The sequence below is a fragment of the Ailuropoda melanoleuca genome, chromosome 1, assembly GCF_002007445.2.
Source record: "Ailuropoda melanoleuca isolate Jingjing chromosome 1, ASM200744v2, whole genome shotgun sequence".
Taxonomy (NCBI): Eukaryota; Metazoa; Chordata; class Mammalia; order Carnivora; family Ursidae; genus Ailuropoda; species Ailuropoda melanoleuca.
In genome coordinates this window covers 113,577,272-113,594,046 of record NC_048218.1, presented here as the reverse complement: position 1 = coordinate 113,594,046, position 16,775 = coordinate 113,577,272, and the positions used below count along the sequence as shown (strand labels likewise).

Sequence of the window (16,775 nt, the reverse complement as noted above, 5' to 3'; positions counted from 1 at the left end):
GGCAGGGACCTTCGCTTTTGTCCCGGTCGGCTGGGGTGTGGAGTTCTTACGCTGTCTGTGGGTCTGAGAAGTTAGTGGGGGAGCTGAGGTCAGAACAGTGTTCCAGCAAATGTGCCTGCTGGAGCCTTTGCTCCCGGGTGGGACGGTGGGCGCAGGAGAGTCTGTCAGTCAGCTCGGGCTGCCGTAGCTAATGCCCCAGCCCGGGCAGGTGTTTTGGCCTGGAGGCCAGACGTCCTTCATCGAGGCTTCAGCAGAGATGATTCTTCTTCAGCAGGTGGCTGTAGCCTTTCTCTTTGGTGCCAAGACAGCCTCCTTCTCCCCAGTCCTTGCGTGACGGTCTTCCTTCTGTGTGCACCTGTGTCCTAATCTCTCTTTCTTATAAGGACATGAATTCTTTTGGATTAAGGCCCACCTGTTACCTCATTTGACCTTAATCACCCCTTTGAAGACCTTTTCTCCAAATACAGAACATTCTGAGGCTTTGGGGTTAGGGCTTCAGCATGGGAACATCTGGATTTAGCCCCTAACAGAGGGGACCCTGGGCCGAGGAATTAGGGTCCATAGTCCTTGGGACAAGGTTGCCGGCTTTCCATGACCCTTGGCTCGCGTGGGTTTTCCTAAACTGTCGGCAATGCAGAACAGAAGGGTTTTAATCCCTTGATGAATGGAGTTTATTTAGCAGACCCTTCTCAAGTGTCAGCCTCATGGTAGATGCCCAGTGACATTTTACGTGTCCTGTTTCAGACTCAAAACATACAGGCTTTGTGTTTCTCTCTCTCTGGATAGCTAGCGTGAGAATTGATTTCGTATTTTGGGGTGTGATTTTCTTTCTTCCCCTATGAGCCCTCACAGACAAAGCGTCCCCCGCACGGAGCTGGGACTAGCTGTAGCTTCTTCCGCTGCTGCCCCCGTCCCACGGAGCCAGGCTTGCTGCCCCGAACCACGACCTCCTCGAACTTCTAGTGCTCTCCCGGAGGACCAGCGTCGTCAGGACGCACTGCTCTTGTGAAACAGAGGCCCCTGACCCTCTTTGTCAGAGCAGAGATGAAGACAAGGAGCTGGAGCTGTATGTGGCTCTTCAGGGAGGCTGCAGAAAGAAAGGTCTCATAGGAGAATGAGCGAGAGGGAGAGGAGACACATCGTGATTTGTTATGACTCCATCCCTTCGGTGGCTGGGACCTGGAGCACAGGGGCTGGGGAGCTGCTGCTTGTCCTGGCCCTGCGTTCGCTCTCCTCGGGGACCACGCAGTTCTTGAAGCTGCAGCGGGTGGGGTGCAGAAGGAGGCCAGCGGGGGTGGTGGGCCGGGCTGATGCTCCCACCTGCAGGCCGTCATCCTGCTGGGCCCCGTGCGCCTTCCTGCGCTTCTGTCCCTCAGCCAGGACCTGGGGGTTCTTATGGGCGGTACTGAGCCTCCTTGAGGGTCCCGTTTGTGGCAGGTCGTTGCAGTGTGGGAGACACACATCTGGACAAAGGCAGGCAGTGTCCCTGGCTGCTGCTGTCCCAACTCCTTGGATTGTCTGACCAGCCTCCACCTCTAGTCCTTTTCTTCCCCTGTTAGCATTTGAACGCGGCTCTCCTTCGATGCCAAGAGCCTCGCCGGGGACCTCTTGGCTCGGGTACACAATGAACCGAAGTGTCGTTTCATAGCTAATCCTCCCGTTTGGGGCCTGAAATCTAATTATCCATGGTAGCTTAGGTGTGGGGTCTGTCGGTGTGGAAGGCATGGTGTGAGGTGTGCCGTGTGTGTACCCTCCGGGCATGGGGAGCTGGGTCTGGGGCCGTCCCTCCCCGTGGTTGATGAATTTGAGTGCTCAGAGAGGTCAGTGGGTGTAGTGAATAAGGGGTGGATCCCTGAAGATTGCTCCAGGGTGGGAATTTCCAAAAACATGTTAGCCACAAAACCCTTTCTTGACTTGAACTCTCACATGATGTCCTCTCCTGCAGCATGTGTGGGACCCATTGAGTTCACAGGGGACTCGGAGCACCCTGGGTCTGGGGAATGGCTGGACAGTGGACGTGGGTGCCTTCGTGCCTTCTCTGTGCTCACGGACAGCTCTCATGTTGGGCTTCTCCAGGGATGAATCCGAGGTAGACAGTCTTAGATTTTTCTTGGCCAGTTTTTTTTTTTTTTTTTGAGATTTTATTTGAGAGAGCCAGCAAGTGAGCACAAGCAGGGGGAGCAGGCTCCCCGCTGAGTAAGGAGCCCGATGCGGGACTCATCCCAGGACCCTGAGATCATGACCTGAGCCAAAGGCAGACGCTTCACCAATTGAGCCCCCCAGGCTCCCCCTAAAAGCCAGTTTGTATTATTCCTGGCCTCATACTGCATCCTTAGTCCTGGCCAGACAGTTTCAGAAACGCCCTTCCATGGGACACGGAGGTAGCGGGGGAGAGGGTGCGGGTCTGGGCTGCATGCACAGGCCGTTCTGCTGGGTGGTCTGGAGTGGGCATCCTCTCCAAGGTGATGCCGACCCTACGGGGTGCAGGGTAGGGCTCCGTAGCGTCCTCCGTGGTCCCCTGCATTAAAGAGAACAAATCTGACCTGAAGTTAGGCTCTGCTAACTTGAACATGGCATAGAACATATTTGACGGGCACCATTCGATCTGTTCTCACTTTCCTGACTTTTTCTACTCATTTGGTAAGTCCCAGAAAGCACACATTTGGTACCAGCTACTGTGCCAGGTGAGGTGCTGGGGACAGTGGGGCCTCCAGCCGGGCCACAGTCTGGCACGTGTAGAACGTGTTCCAGTAGCAAGATACTCCCTTAAGAACTCATATCTCTTTGATCTCGGAGTTGGAGCCCTGTACCCCGGGGGTTCAGGAAGATGCTGTAACACAAAATAAGAGGGTCTGAGAGGGACCTGTTAGTAGCCAACAGGGAAGTTAATAAATTATGGGCTTCAGTCTGGGCGGTGACTGAACAGGGCACCAGTCTGGATGCGGGTGAGCCCGCCGTGGGGATCGTGATCCTGGAGGGCTGGGGTTGTGGGCGGTAAATGAGGGTGGAGGGAGATCCGTAGGGCATTAGGGCTGCCCTCCCTCTGTTCTTCACTGCCACTGCATCCCAAGAGCCCTGTTTGTTTTGGGATTGTGGTGGGAGAGAGAGGTATGGATGGTCTGACTTGCCTGATTTCTGCTCTCACTCTTGATCCGACAGAGGCCACAGTAGGACCATGGCTTGGCCATCTCCTGGCACCATATTTTGGTTGCATGTGTTGATCTCACTGGAGAGTTTGTAGGGGTGGTTGACTTGGGTCAGGGCGTCATACCCCCAGGCCCCGTGTCCACTGCATCACCCCCTCTGTGGGGCTCGTGCCTGGGGTGCACTCTCACCCCACAGCAGAGGCTGGCCCGCCCCCTGCGGAGCGGCTCCCACTCCACCCCGTCTGTACAGCAGGGGAGCACCTCTCTGGGCCTCCGACCCTTGGGATGCAGCCAGAGGAGGGCTGGTTCCTGCCATAGCTCCTGTGACCTGCCTGGCAGGACAGGGCTCGGCGAAGGTAGAAGCCATTTCTCTGCCCAGCTGTGTTGATGGGTCGTTCCTCCCCATTTACAGTATGATTGACACCGAGGCCTTCTCAGGTTCTTACTGGAAATGGAGCGACTTTTGTCTTCCTCTTTTCAACGGCAGAGAGACCTCGTCGTGCCACAGCTTGAGGCCACGTCGGTGAAGAGAGATCTCTGAGGGACTGGCGTGCGCACTGTGCCGTGTGTTCCTCTCCGGCCTCCTCTAGCCTCCTGGCTTCCGAACCACACACTTTGCTGACTTTCCCGCCCAGGCTCTCTCTTTCCGTTTGCGTTCACTGTTGCCCTAGTCTCTGTGCTTCTGCCGTCTGCTCCACGCTGGAAGCATCCTTGCCTTCTTTTGGCAGACTTTCTCCCATGGGGTGCCCATGTTGTTTCATTTCCGCTTCGTGTGGGGTGCTTAACCCAGCGTGCCCGATGCTGCTGGGGCATGAGCCCCACTCCCTCACCATGTGTGCTGAAAAGCCAGCATCGCGCGGCGGACCTCTGTCCCTGTCGGTGGGCGGCGGACCTCTGTCCCTGTCGGTGGTGCAAGTTCTTGCACCTGATTAGCCCCTGATGGCTGTGTTGGGTCTCAACACCTTACTCCCCGATGGAGGGAATCTGAAGCTCACTGACCTGAGCTTGAAGGAAGGAGCAGAACCCAGTAGCGCCCTGCTTGTGAGTCACTTGGAGATGCGGCCGCTCTCACTGGTTTCCAGAGAGCCTGTCCTTGTCCTGGAAGCATTTTCAGGATGGCTGCTCTGAAATCCAAACCGATTCCAACTGGAGTCCTGTCATCACAGGCGTCTGTGGTTGTCTTTTCTTGTTCTGGTTGTGATGGACCTTGTTCTTGGAGTGACCGGTGATTTTCAGCTGTGCTCTGGACATCTCGGGTTTATGGTGTGAGAACCAGGGTCCTGCTTCATTTCCTTAGCGGGCAGTTTCCCTGTGGAGTCATTGTCCCCAGTCCGCATGGGGCTGCGTGTCCCCTGCCTGCTGGGCCTGTCCAGGACACCTGAGGACAGTGCCTTCTCACAGTTCAGGGGGGCATCCACACCTTCCCAGAGCACTGCCTCCCTGCAGCCATGTGCAGTCCCCCTCTGGGAGCAGGGTGGGGGCAGTGGAGGGTGACATGCACGACCTCATCACTTGTCGGGGGTCATTCCTCTCCTGCTGGACTCTGCTGGCATGGGAGGTGGTGGTGAGGGGAAGAAATGCCAACTCAGCCCACCTGTCCCTCCTTGTTCCATTTGTGATGCTAAGAGGGGTTGGAGGCAGAGCTCCCCCGTGACCCCTCCTGGCCATACTCCTGCGGGGAATCATGTATCTGTTTCTGCCAGGTGGGACATAGAAGATCACCTCCATCTGGGCAGCAGACATTATGCCAGGGGATCCGAGTGACCCCCCCGCCCCCGCCAAGTCAGGGGATGGGGGTGTGAAAAATGGGCCCCCACATGCCCTGCTAAGACCGGGATGGATGGGGAAGTCTTTCCAGTGCTGTTCGCTACAGCAGGGTGGCTGTCGTGGACAAGGTTTTTGGTATCGTTAGGCCACCTTTTCTCCCCCATCCTTCGTGTGGGGTGGGGGTAGGCTTTCCAGAAGTGTTTCTCGTCCAGGTCTGTTGGTGGTTCTGGTTGGCGACTTCTGCAGTGCCCCTTCTGGGATCCGTGGGAAGCGAAAGGAGCCCTGGGGACTCACCCCACCTTCTTCCTCATGTCCCAAGGACCCCGGGCAGTGGCCCTCTTCTCTGCACCTCTCGGATTTTTCCTTTGTTCCTTGTGTGACGTCCATCGCGGCTGGACCTGGAAGTCTCCACTTTGGCTCTCAGAACTTTCTGTTCACAGTCTTTTATTCACACAGAGTGGTTGAGTTTTTGGAGGAGGGCTGGAGGTTGATGGCTTGGCTCCATACGGGGTTCAGTGGCAAGCGGAAATGGTTGCTGGAATTCTGTTGACGCCCGTGTTTGTAAAGTGAAGCAGGTGCTTTAAGATCTTAAGCGCCTAAGCACCTGAAGAATTACGGTATCTGATCAGTCACCTGGTTGTTTCATGTTGCACGTTTATCTTTTTGCCATTATTCTCTGGTTCAGAGCCCCACACAGCCTTTTTTTGGTATTATTTCTGTCCATCCAGGTTGGGGTAGGATCTGGTTGGCACGCAGGGAGCCTGGGTGTCCTGACATTGGCGACAGCCCATGTATCCGCAAGATGGGAATTTCTCGAGAGAACTCAGAGTGTGCAGAAATGTTAAGTATTGACAGGTTTCTGAGAACTTTGGGTATTGGAATACTTACGTATAAGGTAATGGGCATTATTTCTTGAAGCTCAGTATTGTCGAGCAGTGACAGGGTCAAAGTGAATTTGGACAAAGTGCACTGTGGGGGAAACGCAGTTAATGTGGTACTTACAGGAAGTCACGGGGATCTCGACCCAGCAGCCTTGGATCAGGCACTAACTCTCTGATGCCCCTGATGTCTGGGCTTGTGGGAAGGTGTGTTCTTCCTTCTGTCCCCTTCTGTAGGTTTGATCTCCTCCTGCCGAGGGCCTGGGTGCCTGGCTTGGGGCGTGGCTGTGGGGCCACCTGCGTTCTAGGCTGGGAGAGAGCAGGTGGAAAACTGGTCAGGAAGACAGTGTCCAAGCCAAGTCAAGGCAGGGGATGACGCACCGGGAGAGCCATCCCTCTCTTCCAGGTGGGCTGCTCCGGGTGCACGTGGAGAGCACCGAGTTCATCCTTGCTGCTGCGTCTGGTCTGTGGTGCCGGGGCAAGCCCCTGGGGATGCTCTAAGTCCACCCTTCCCTTAGTTGTTCTGCTTGTGTCTTCAGTGGTTGAAGATGACTCCCGGAACACAGCAGACTTACCTTTCTCCTCTGACAGCTCAGACTGGTCTCGGAAGGCCCATCCTTCTGTTCAGCAGTGACTTACCTTGGGGTGCGGGGTTCAGCGCAGGCTGAGTCTGGGGCCTGTGTGACTCATCACGTAAGGTGGCTGCTATCTTGGCTCTCCTGTGAAAGTGGTCAGCATCACAAGCCCGGAGCTTGTGTATCTTTGTGACCTAAAAACACAGCTCCTTTGGCATCGGCGCCGGACGTGGCTTGACCTCACAGGTGTTGGGGAACAGTCGAAGCAAACCTAGGTTTGACAATTGCTGCATATTTCTGCTGCTGTTGGGCATTGAGATTCATGGCTGGCATACTCGAGTGCTTCTAGAGGTCTCAGCCCAAGTGTGACTCTTGTCAGGCTTGACATGTTTGTAGTTGTGGAAGCTCCTGTTGAACAGCGTTGCCCAGAGATGGAAGCAGGACAGTGGAGACCTTTATGTGTGCACCCGCTTAGGTAGAAAGGAGAAAAGAGGCAGTGAGGAAACACGGGTTTTTTTTTGGTCTTTGGTCCTTATCCAGTGCCTGTGATTCATGGAGCTTTTCAGATAGCTTTCGTCTGTGAATGCTGAGAGTGGCATCTGCCGCGATGCTGCTTGTGGCCGCCTTGGAAACTGTGCAGAAGATGTTCTGCCTGACACCTGCCAAGGGAACTCAGCTCCCAGGGGAGCAGAGGGCGCTCCTTGCAGGCTGCCTTCCGGTGCAGGGCTGTCGCGGGGGCTCCCGCGCGCTACCGTGTGCGATCTGCGGGCCGCTCCTGCCCACTCTCTTCGAGAACGAGATCTCCCGTTCTTCTTTCTGAGTGTGGGGCCAGCGTGGCGACACAGTTACTGAGGGAGTCGCCGGGCCAGCGGGCCGAGGCAGAACACCGTGAGGTGAAAGGAGGATTCGTTTTCTCGGAGTTACCGTCTCAGTGAAAGAGGATGGGGGCTGTGATAATGCGCAGTGAGATTGATGATCACAAGCTCACGCTGACTGCGCGGCCCCGTGTCAACGCTCATGCTGGCAGAGGCAGCAGGCCTCGGTCCCTGAGATGGGACGGGCGACAGAGAGGTGGCTGGTGTTCCAGAGCTGCTCCTTCTTGTCCTGTGACAGCTTCGGACACAAGCGACGTGAGGTCTGCGGGTGCGGAGGGTGTGTGATGATGTGGATGGCTCATCGGGACATTACTGCTTCCTTAGTTACTGCAGTTTTTAGACCTGCTGGGGAAAGTGCTGCTCTCAAAAGGACAGATCCTGCGAACTGCAAGTTCGGAAGAAAAATTCTTGGTCACTATCACGACCCCGGTAGTGTGCGACTAGTTTGGCCAGCATAGATACAAACCCATTTCTTTTTTAAACAGAACAATTTTAAGATTCCATTATACAGTTAGACATTCAAGAATGTTGTCCTGAAAATCCAGGTCTCGTGTGAAAGAGGTTATTATGTGTGTAAACACCCAGAACATTGGAGTTCGGAGAATTTTTAGCATCATTTAGGTTGTAGAGAACCATTTTGACTTCTTTTTTTTTTTAAGATTTTATTTATTTATATGAGAGAGAGAGAGAGAGAGAGAGAGAATGAATTGGGGAGAGGGAGAAGCAGGCTCCCTGCTGAGCAGGGAGCCCGACTCAGGACTCAATCCCAGGACCCTGGATCATGACCTGAGCTGAAGGCAGATACTTCACCGATTAAGCCACTCAGGCACCCCGTTTTGACTTTTCTTAGGTGAGAAAACGAGAGTTTCCAAAAAACACGTGTTTTGATTTGGCACATCTTCTAAAGGCAGAGTTAGGACTTCCCATGATGGTTTTGAAAGAAGTGCCTTAATAGCTCTTTCCTTTCTTGGGGGGTGGGTCTCGCCCTGTCTGTGAGCTCAGAGCCTGTGGGGCCAGAACGGATATCCTTTTGTTTTTACCTGGACCAGCCTCCACCCCCACAGGGCTCTGGTCCCAAGGCCCCTTTCCCGGCCACGACAGTCAACGTGCATGTTGCCTAAAGCCCGAACGTTGAGGTTCGGGAACACAGGCCAGTGGAGGTCATGACCTCACCCCGTGTCGGGCAGGCTGCGCCCTTTACTTACGTGGCCCCATCTCATGCCCCGCAGCGGGTGGTGAGGGAGCCTGCACATCCTCCACGCCACGCAGTGGTGGGCGCGCGGCTCGAACGTGGCCTGGGCCCTGCTCGCCGTCGCTCCTGCCCCTCGCAAGGACACGAGAAGCAGAGCGGTGGGCTGCTGGCTGCGTCTACCTTCCGTTCAAGTTCACAGAAGCAGGAAGGACCGTGTAGGTCCTTTAACCCAGCAACGCAGCTCTCTGGAGCGGACGTGGGATGAAACCCCGTGTTGGTGGCCGCAGTCACCCTCCTTCAGCATCTGAGGGAAGGAAGGCCACCGGGTGTCCGCACTTCCTGTGGCTTGGTCGTGGTTTTCTTGTGACCTGACCATGTGCGTGCCTCTCCTCTTTGGAACCCAGGTCGTCAGAATATGAGAAAAGACACTGCTTTGGGGCGCTTGGGTGACTCCGTTAGTTATGCTTCCAACTGCTGGTTTTGGCTCGGGTCATGGTCTCAGGGTCGTGGGGTCGAGCCCTGCGTGGGGCTCCGTGCTGGGCATGGAGTCTGCTTGAGATTCTCTTTCTCCCTCTCCCTCTGCCGCCCCCCCCCCAAAGAAAAGAGAAGACACCACTTCACTATATAGCTTGGCTCCTCCGCAGAGGGATCCGGCCGTCTTTCCCTTGGTGTTGAGTTATTCAAGTCCTACCAGGCACAGAATGTTGTGATGATTTTTCACTGAAAGCTAGTGTATTTAAAATGAACATATTTGGGTTGTTTTGAAACATTATCAGAACATCCTGTAGCTAGACGTAGTGAAGAGAAGGGCCATATGCACCCCAATGTTCATAGCAGCATTGTCCACGATAGCTAAATTGTGGAAGGAGGCTGAGATGCCCTTTAACAGATGACTGGATTAAGAAGTTGTGGTCCATATATACAATGGAATATTACTCAGCCATCAGAAAGAACGATTTCTCAACATTTGCAGCAACATGGACAGGACTGGAGGAGATAATGCTAAGTGAAATAAGTCAAGCAGAGAAAGACAATTATCATATGATTTCTCTCATCTATGGAACATAAGAACTAGGAAGATCGGTAGGGGAAGAAAGGGATAAAGAAAAGGGGGGTAATCAGAAGGGGGAATGAAACATGAGAGACTATGGACTATGAGAAACAAACTGAACTTCAGAGGGGAGGGGGTGGGGGAAGGGGATAGACTGGTGATGGGTGGTAAGGAGGGCACGTATTGCATGGTGCACTGGGTGTTATAGGCAACTAATGAATCATCGAACTTCACATCGGAAACCAGGGATGTACTGTATGGTGAGTAACATAATAAAAAGTCATTAAAAAAAAAAAAAAAAAGAACATCCTGTAGCTAAACTATCTAAGAGATCCAGGTCTGGAGCCTGGGTGGTTCAGTCGTTGAGCGTTTGACTCATGATATCAGCTCAGATCTTGATCTCAGGGTCGTGAGTTCAAGCCCTGCATAGGGTTCCACGCTGGATGTGGAGCATGGTGGAAAAAAAAATAAAAAAATAAATAATAAGAGATCCCAATCTGATGGCTTGTGCAAACCTACTAACCGACCCAGCCCTGGCCTTGGTGGAGGGGCGCACAGTTGCCCTGTGGATCTTCTCTTCCTGCCAGCTCTGCCCCACCCCCAGTCTGATAATCACTGTTGGAGGAACCCGTGTATTTTACACATATAGACACATCTTCTCTAGTGAATGGATGCTGAGCCGTTCCATCCGGGAGGGGTGAACTTCGTGTGTGGGGGTAGGTTTCCCAGGCGACTTGTCCTGGGTCTGGTGGGTTGGCGTGGGGCACACTCCAGGTGCTAACTCAGCTCAGAAACGTGTATTTCGTATTAGGTTCTCCAGGACAGAGATGTGACTGGTAGCATCTCCAAAGCATCTCTGGCCAGACATCCCCGCAGCATGAGCTGAGAAGGCCTTCGCGAGTCAGGGCTTTTTGTGAGGTATGAGTGGGTGACACACTGAATTAACACACTTAGAAGTAAGAGTAGTTATCTGTCCCCAGTCATCAAGGTGGTGGACAGGGAGGGAGTGAGGGTGTGATGGAGCAGTGTGAGTGGGGTTGCATGGAGAATTACACACTTGCTGTAGCTGTGAAATTTAAGAACAGAGCCGACATTTATGATTGGAGCTGTCAGAAACCTCTAAACCCAGGATGCATGGCTTGCTTTCCCAGCCGTCTGAGGGATGGCTTGCACTCCTGACCTGTAGTCCACACGAGTCTGATGCTGTGAGAGCCTAAGAAACTGGTTTACTTCGCTGAATTCACCAGTGATCCTGGGAAAGCTCTGGATAGTGGGGCAACCTTAATGCTTTCAAGATTTAAAACCCGGTGGTCATATTCACTTATTTTTTGGATACGGAATTCCTGCACTTGGCACAAAACTTAACAGCTCCAGAGGGCCTTCCATGAAAAATAAGTCTGTCTGCCCAGGTCCCCTCACCTGTCCTGGTCGTCACTCACCAGTAGCTTGGGGTCAAGAACGGCTCTGCAGGGAAGAAGCTTGTGTGCAGTCTAGCTGGGTTACTACTGCCGTGTCACTCCCGGCGGGTGCCTGGAGGTCGGGGAACCACATCCCCTTCTCCAAAGCCCCAGAGACTGGGGCTCTTGAAGCACCAGCACTGGACTTGGGGGCCGATTGGGAAGGGAGGAAGCTGCAGGCCTTCTGCAAGATTCCCGGACAGGATGAGACTAGGAGGATGTTGTGCCAGCCGTCCTCCGTGTTCATGCTTTCCCCAGAGGTCTCACGCTGCAAATCCTTGAGCTTTCTTTAGTGGAACATCCCGTCTCACTGAAGTGAGTTTCATCATAGGGATAAGTGCTGTACTTTTACGTGTTGATCCAAAGGACTTGGGTTTGTACGTGTTTTACAAAGTATTTAAATCCAAGCACTGTTTTTACAGACCTTCCTTAATTTTTCTGATAAAGTCTGAATCACTTTCCCAATGATTAGAGAACTGGATTTGCAGGCAGCAAAGGCAAACCGAGTGTTTTCAGTGGTGTTGACGCCACTCGTTTGCCCCTCAAGGGCGGCTGCTAGGGCATTAGGGGCGTGGTGGAGGAAATGGGTGACATCATGGTGATCTTTCCCTTTTTGACTTAAGTGATTCAGTCTCTTAATGTTTGTGCTCCTTTTATGTTTGTATATGCAAAGAGCTGTCCCCTAGAAGGCACCCACAGGCATTCAGTAATTTGTAATAATTCATACACTTCCAGCATCAAGCATTATCCTAAGTAAATGACGCGAGTAGTGAAAACATTAATGAGTTAAAGGAGGTATATATATATCTATATATAGACGTAAATATCAGGGAAAGTAAGTTTTCTTAAAAGGACCCCGATTTTAGGCCTCTGTGTAAATAATCCACGTTTTAGATGTAAAATTACAGTGGTTTTCCTTGTCCTCCTGGTGTCCCCTGGTCGCACAAGGTAGGATGCCCTTCTGTGGAAGAGCTCCCGATCCGTCCTTTTCTCGGACTTCTGGGCTGGCTACCCGTGCTGATTCCGTGGGCGTTCCCTGGCTGCGAGGTCCTGCATTGCCTGGGCAGCCCTGACAGCTTGTCCATCATCTTAAAGCCTGTGTCCTCTTCTGTGAAGTAGGGACGGTCCCCTCATGGGTCAGCATTGTCTGGGGCTTGGCGCCAATGTGGGTTTCCTCTTGTCAGCTCTTGTGTTTGGGCTTCGTGGAGGGGTGTCCCGTCCATCCCTCTGGGAAGGCGGCCATGGAAAGGTGGGGTGCGGCATCCTCATGGACCACCCCCCCACCTCTGTTTTCACGACCCGAGGCTAGTGTGGTTTTCCCTGGCAATGCATTTATGAGGGAGGTCGTGAGGCCGCTTGGCCCATGTGTAGTCCTGGCTGTTCTCTGTGGGTACCCTCGTTCTTCTCGCTTGGCTGTTTCTTGACTTCCTCCCATGCTGTTGGGTCATTCCTTACAGGAGCCTTCAGGAACTGGGTTAGCAGTCTATCTGCACTTAGCTCATGGCTGCACACCTGTGTATTAACCACAGCACAGGTGCAGGCCCGTTTCTCAGACCCCAGGATCTGCGGGCCGAGGCAGCTGGAAATTGAAGATCAGTGTCCAGCCTTGGCCTCTCTGGCTCGCACGGAGCAGATCTTGTTCCCAGGGACTCCGCGTCCAAGGTCAGGACTTGGGCCCTGGATTTGGGCAGAGCAGAGTTCAAGGACTAAGCACACACTTGGCTGGCGTGGGTGACCCAAGGCAAGCTGCTTCTGCCCAGCCTCCTGGCCGTCTAGTGGGATTAATCATCATGTCCCCATGTGGATCGTCTGAGGCTGCTGTGCTCTGCACAGCCTAAGTGAGGCGTGTGGCCAGCACCAAGCTTCGTTCCAAAATTTCGCTGGTTTTCCGTCAGCAGGCTGACCAGAGCACTTAGGTGTAAAGTACTGTGCCTACATGAATAGAATATTCCAAACTCATCTCTTACAAAAGACTGAGCGTGTGAAGTCAAAGGTCGTTCTACATATGGTCAAATCCAGACCCTTGTACCTGAAACCCGAGGTTGGAAGTGATGAGGTCATTCTCTGCTGCAGGCAGCTCTTTAGCCTCCCCTCCCACCCCCCGCCTTGTTCTGGAAGGGATTCTTTCTATTTGTGTAGGAAAAAGTAATAGATTTTTAAAAGGCGTAAAACATACCAGGTGCGGCTTCCCTGTGGGAATCTGGCCCTTAGGATTCAGGTGTGGCATTTGGAGGAATTGATTCTGTTGCATACTTCACACAGTTGTGGTAGGTTCCCCTCCTCAGCTTCTGGAAAGTGAGATGGGACTCTTCAAAGCCTTATTGCAATTTTCTCCCAGTTTTTCCCCCTCGCAAACCTCATAACAAAGGATTCATCATGTAAAGAAAAGAGTTGAGAGCCTTAGTTCTCAAGTTTGGAAACACCGGGGAGCTTAAAACAATGCTCTCATCCCCAAGATTTTCTTTTCGCGGGTCTGCGGTGCAGCCCAGGCACCCGAGGTGCCCCACGGTTGGTGCTAGGCCACGGACACAAGGGCGCCACAGGGCCCACCCCTACTTTCTGATTGAGTGGGTCAGCATCTGGGCTGGAGCACGTGCGTGTGCGTGGGTTCCCAGGTGGTGCCTGTGCCGTCTGTCCAGGGACCCTGATTGGAAAACCATGGGACTGTGGGGTTCTGGTTAAGAGCGTGGACTTGCGAACTGAGCTCCATTGCATCCTTGGTCACCTCTGTCTGTTCCCCATCACTGGCCCCAGGACCTTGACCACTGCACTTCATTTTACCCTTGTCAACAGCAGGAATGATTCTGGTGTGAGGGTGTGTGTGTGCGTGTGTTTGCACACATATGCCTGGTCTACATAAGCACTCAGGAATCATTTTTTTTTTTTTTTTTTGTCTTGACAAATTGAAATAATCGATAGTAAGAACATCCAAGCCCATGGCTTTCTCTACATGTAGGGGCGAAGATGGAAGGACTGTGGGTTTCAGTCTGTTTTATCTGCAGTGCTTTCTATTGTAAGGGTGTTTTTTATTTTATTTTTTTTAAAGGATTTTTTTTTTTGTTTATTTGAGAGAGAGAGCAGGAACAGGGAGGAGGGACGGAGGCAGAGGGAGAAGCAGACTCCCGCTGAGCAAGGAGCCTGATACAAGACTGATCCCAGGACCCTGAGATTATGACGTGAGCCGAAGGCATTTGCTTAGTCGACTGAGCCACCCAGACGCCCCTATAAGGGTGTTTTTTAAAGATTATTTTGATTCTGGTATATATTTGTAATAAAAGTTCTAAGTCCATTGAAGTCTCCAAAGTTATTTCTTTATTAATGTCTATAAAATAATGATTAAAAAATATTTTATTCCTTTATTTTTGTTTTGTACGTGGAGTTCTTGTTTTTCATGTAACTTTCTTATTGAAGGGTGAGGTCCCTCCGTTTGCTGTGAGACCCTGCATGCAGGCATTGTGGTGCTTGGAGGTTGAAGGCCGAGCCCTGTTGCGGGTCATTAACCATACTGTGGGCCGTGGGCTCTGCTGTTCGCAGTGGCACGAGCTTCTCGCTTGGCCCTGTGCTTCGCCAGCCCCGTCTCTGTGCTCGTCACCGCGCTTGAGTTTTGTCCTGTTCTTGCGTCTCTGCCCACTCCATCTCTGTGCCCCCTACCTGGCTCTTTTTAAAGCATTTCTATTTCAGTGTGCTTTGAGTATTTTTTATTAGAATAGTTTTGAATATTATTTTGAAAAGAAGGGAATCAGATAGTTGACATTTATGGCTACACATCATCCATCTTCAGAATAAATTGTAATAAATTGTTTCTTTTTTGAATGCTGTCTTCATCGCTTGGTTTCTGTTTTCCCTGTGATGTTTGAAGGATTATGAGTTTCTTTTTATGCATTTATTATGATCCAGAATGTGAGTATTCTGTTTTCAGCTCCGCAAGTGACTGTCATAATATGTCACGCGCGTTGCTCAGTTACGTCGTTCCTGGTAAATAGCAGGGTCCCTGGCTTTTATAGAAGGAGTAGCTTTCCTTATAAAAAGTCCTACTGTGATTTAAGACTTGCAACTTCTCTTTTTGATTTTATTTTTAAATTAAATATTTTTTAGCCTGTCCACCAACAATGATGCTAGTTAGTCCCATTAGACCCTTCTGCGGTTCCCACTGTGTGCTGTCGTGGGTGCAGCCGGGAACAAGACCAAGTTCTTGAACAAGAAGGCATTCACTAACTAACAGGTGTGACGGGATTGCTGTCAGGTGCTGGCCGTGACCGTGGAGCTGGGTGGCAGGGCGACGAGCTGTTCACTGCCTGTGCTGGGTGGTGGGAGTAGCAGAGGCTGGCTGTCATCTGAGTGTCCTGAGAGGAGGCAGTGAGGAGGAAGTCAGAAACAGACATGCCAGAGAGGACATAGTGAACTCCCTAAGGAGACATACTAGATTTCCCCAGCAGTATTAAGTGCACATTTTGGATTTGTGGCTGAGTAAAAATGGAGAGTCCATCTTGCACGGTCAGTGACTTCACGGGTGCTGGAGATGGCTAGTATGTTAAGCAGAGGAGTTGTGTTTTTCTAAGAGTAGGTCAGAGGAGGTGACACGCGCACACACCTGGGAGCTGGATGTTAGCCAGGGAATGACTGAAGCTGACTGCTATCCTAAGCCAGGAAGGAAAGGGTGTGGGTGGGGGGAGGTAGGGACAGAGTGGCAGGCCCGGGGGGCAGCAGTCTCCATCCTGGAGGGCAGGTGTGCAAGGGAAGCCCATGGGTTTGCAGGCATGAAGTACAAACCTGAACCCATCCCTGTTCTCAGATTGTGGGTTGCATTCTGTGGTCGCGCCAGGCATCAAGTTAGTAGGTCATGCACGGTGTGTTCAGTAAGGAAGACAGAAGAGGAAACATCAGAGTGGCTTGCATGGACCCCGAACACACTGTTAAGTGTGATGCGCCAGGCGAGTCCTGAGATGCGAAGGGCCTGCTGTGCACCTGCCAGCATCGTAGTCGGTTTTTCTAGCATACAGAGTCATTCCGATGGGAGGCGGTGCCGGGCAGTTGAAATCCACCACAGGCATAGTTTACAGTTGGTTGTGATGTGAAAGCATATGCATGCCAGTCCTCAGAGTCTCAGAATGCCTGCAAAAGCATTATTTGGTGCAACGTTTTAAAATTTTAAGACGGTTGTATCATTTTAATTCAGTAGAAATTGCCCTTACAGTGGAAAAACAAATAAACATGAAACAGAAAGAACAAAGGCATTGTTGAAGTTCACCTGCTAGACCCAGAAGTGTAAATATTGACATTGTTGAGAAAAATGTTGACTCTAGAATCAGCAGACTTTTGGCTCTGCTTGAACTATTTTTCCGAACTATAGTTTAATAAGGAAGAAAGTTCAGGCTTCATGGTGAAGAGTATTTAAATTTTTATCTCAAGTTCAAAGCTCCATTAAAAGGGACAGACTTACAGGGTCCCTGGGTGGCTCAATTGGTTGAGCGTCTGACTCTTGATTTCGGCTCATGTCATGATCTCAGGGTCTTGAGATGGAGCCCTGCAAGGCGCTCCACGTGCAGCAGGAAGTCTGTTTCCCTCTCTCTCTGTCTCTCTCCCTTCACCTCTCCCTCTGCCCCTACCCCTGCTCGCTCTCTAAAAATGAATAAATAAGAGCTTTAAAGATAAAAAAGGACAGACTCCAGTACATTATTTATAATGGCATTCTGACAACGGACAAAATTGATAATCAGAAAGACATAGGAAACCAGGACAGTGAGATGACCTTATCAGTAAGCCCCTTTCATCGAAGGAATTAAAAAAGACAACAGTCGTTGGTACAATTTCTGAGTCATTCTACAACTGTTCAT

General features: G+C 51.8%; 1 protein-coding gene across 3 annotated transcripts in view; it reads left to right on the top strand.

The window, feature by feature from the left end:
• Positions 1-16,775, top strand: part of GRB10 (growth factor receptor bound protein 10) — a 171,975-nt gene that overhangs the window by 24,978 nt on the left and 130,222 nt on the right. The window lies entirely within an intron of this gene.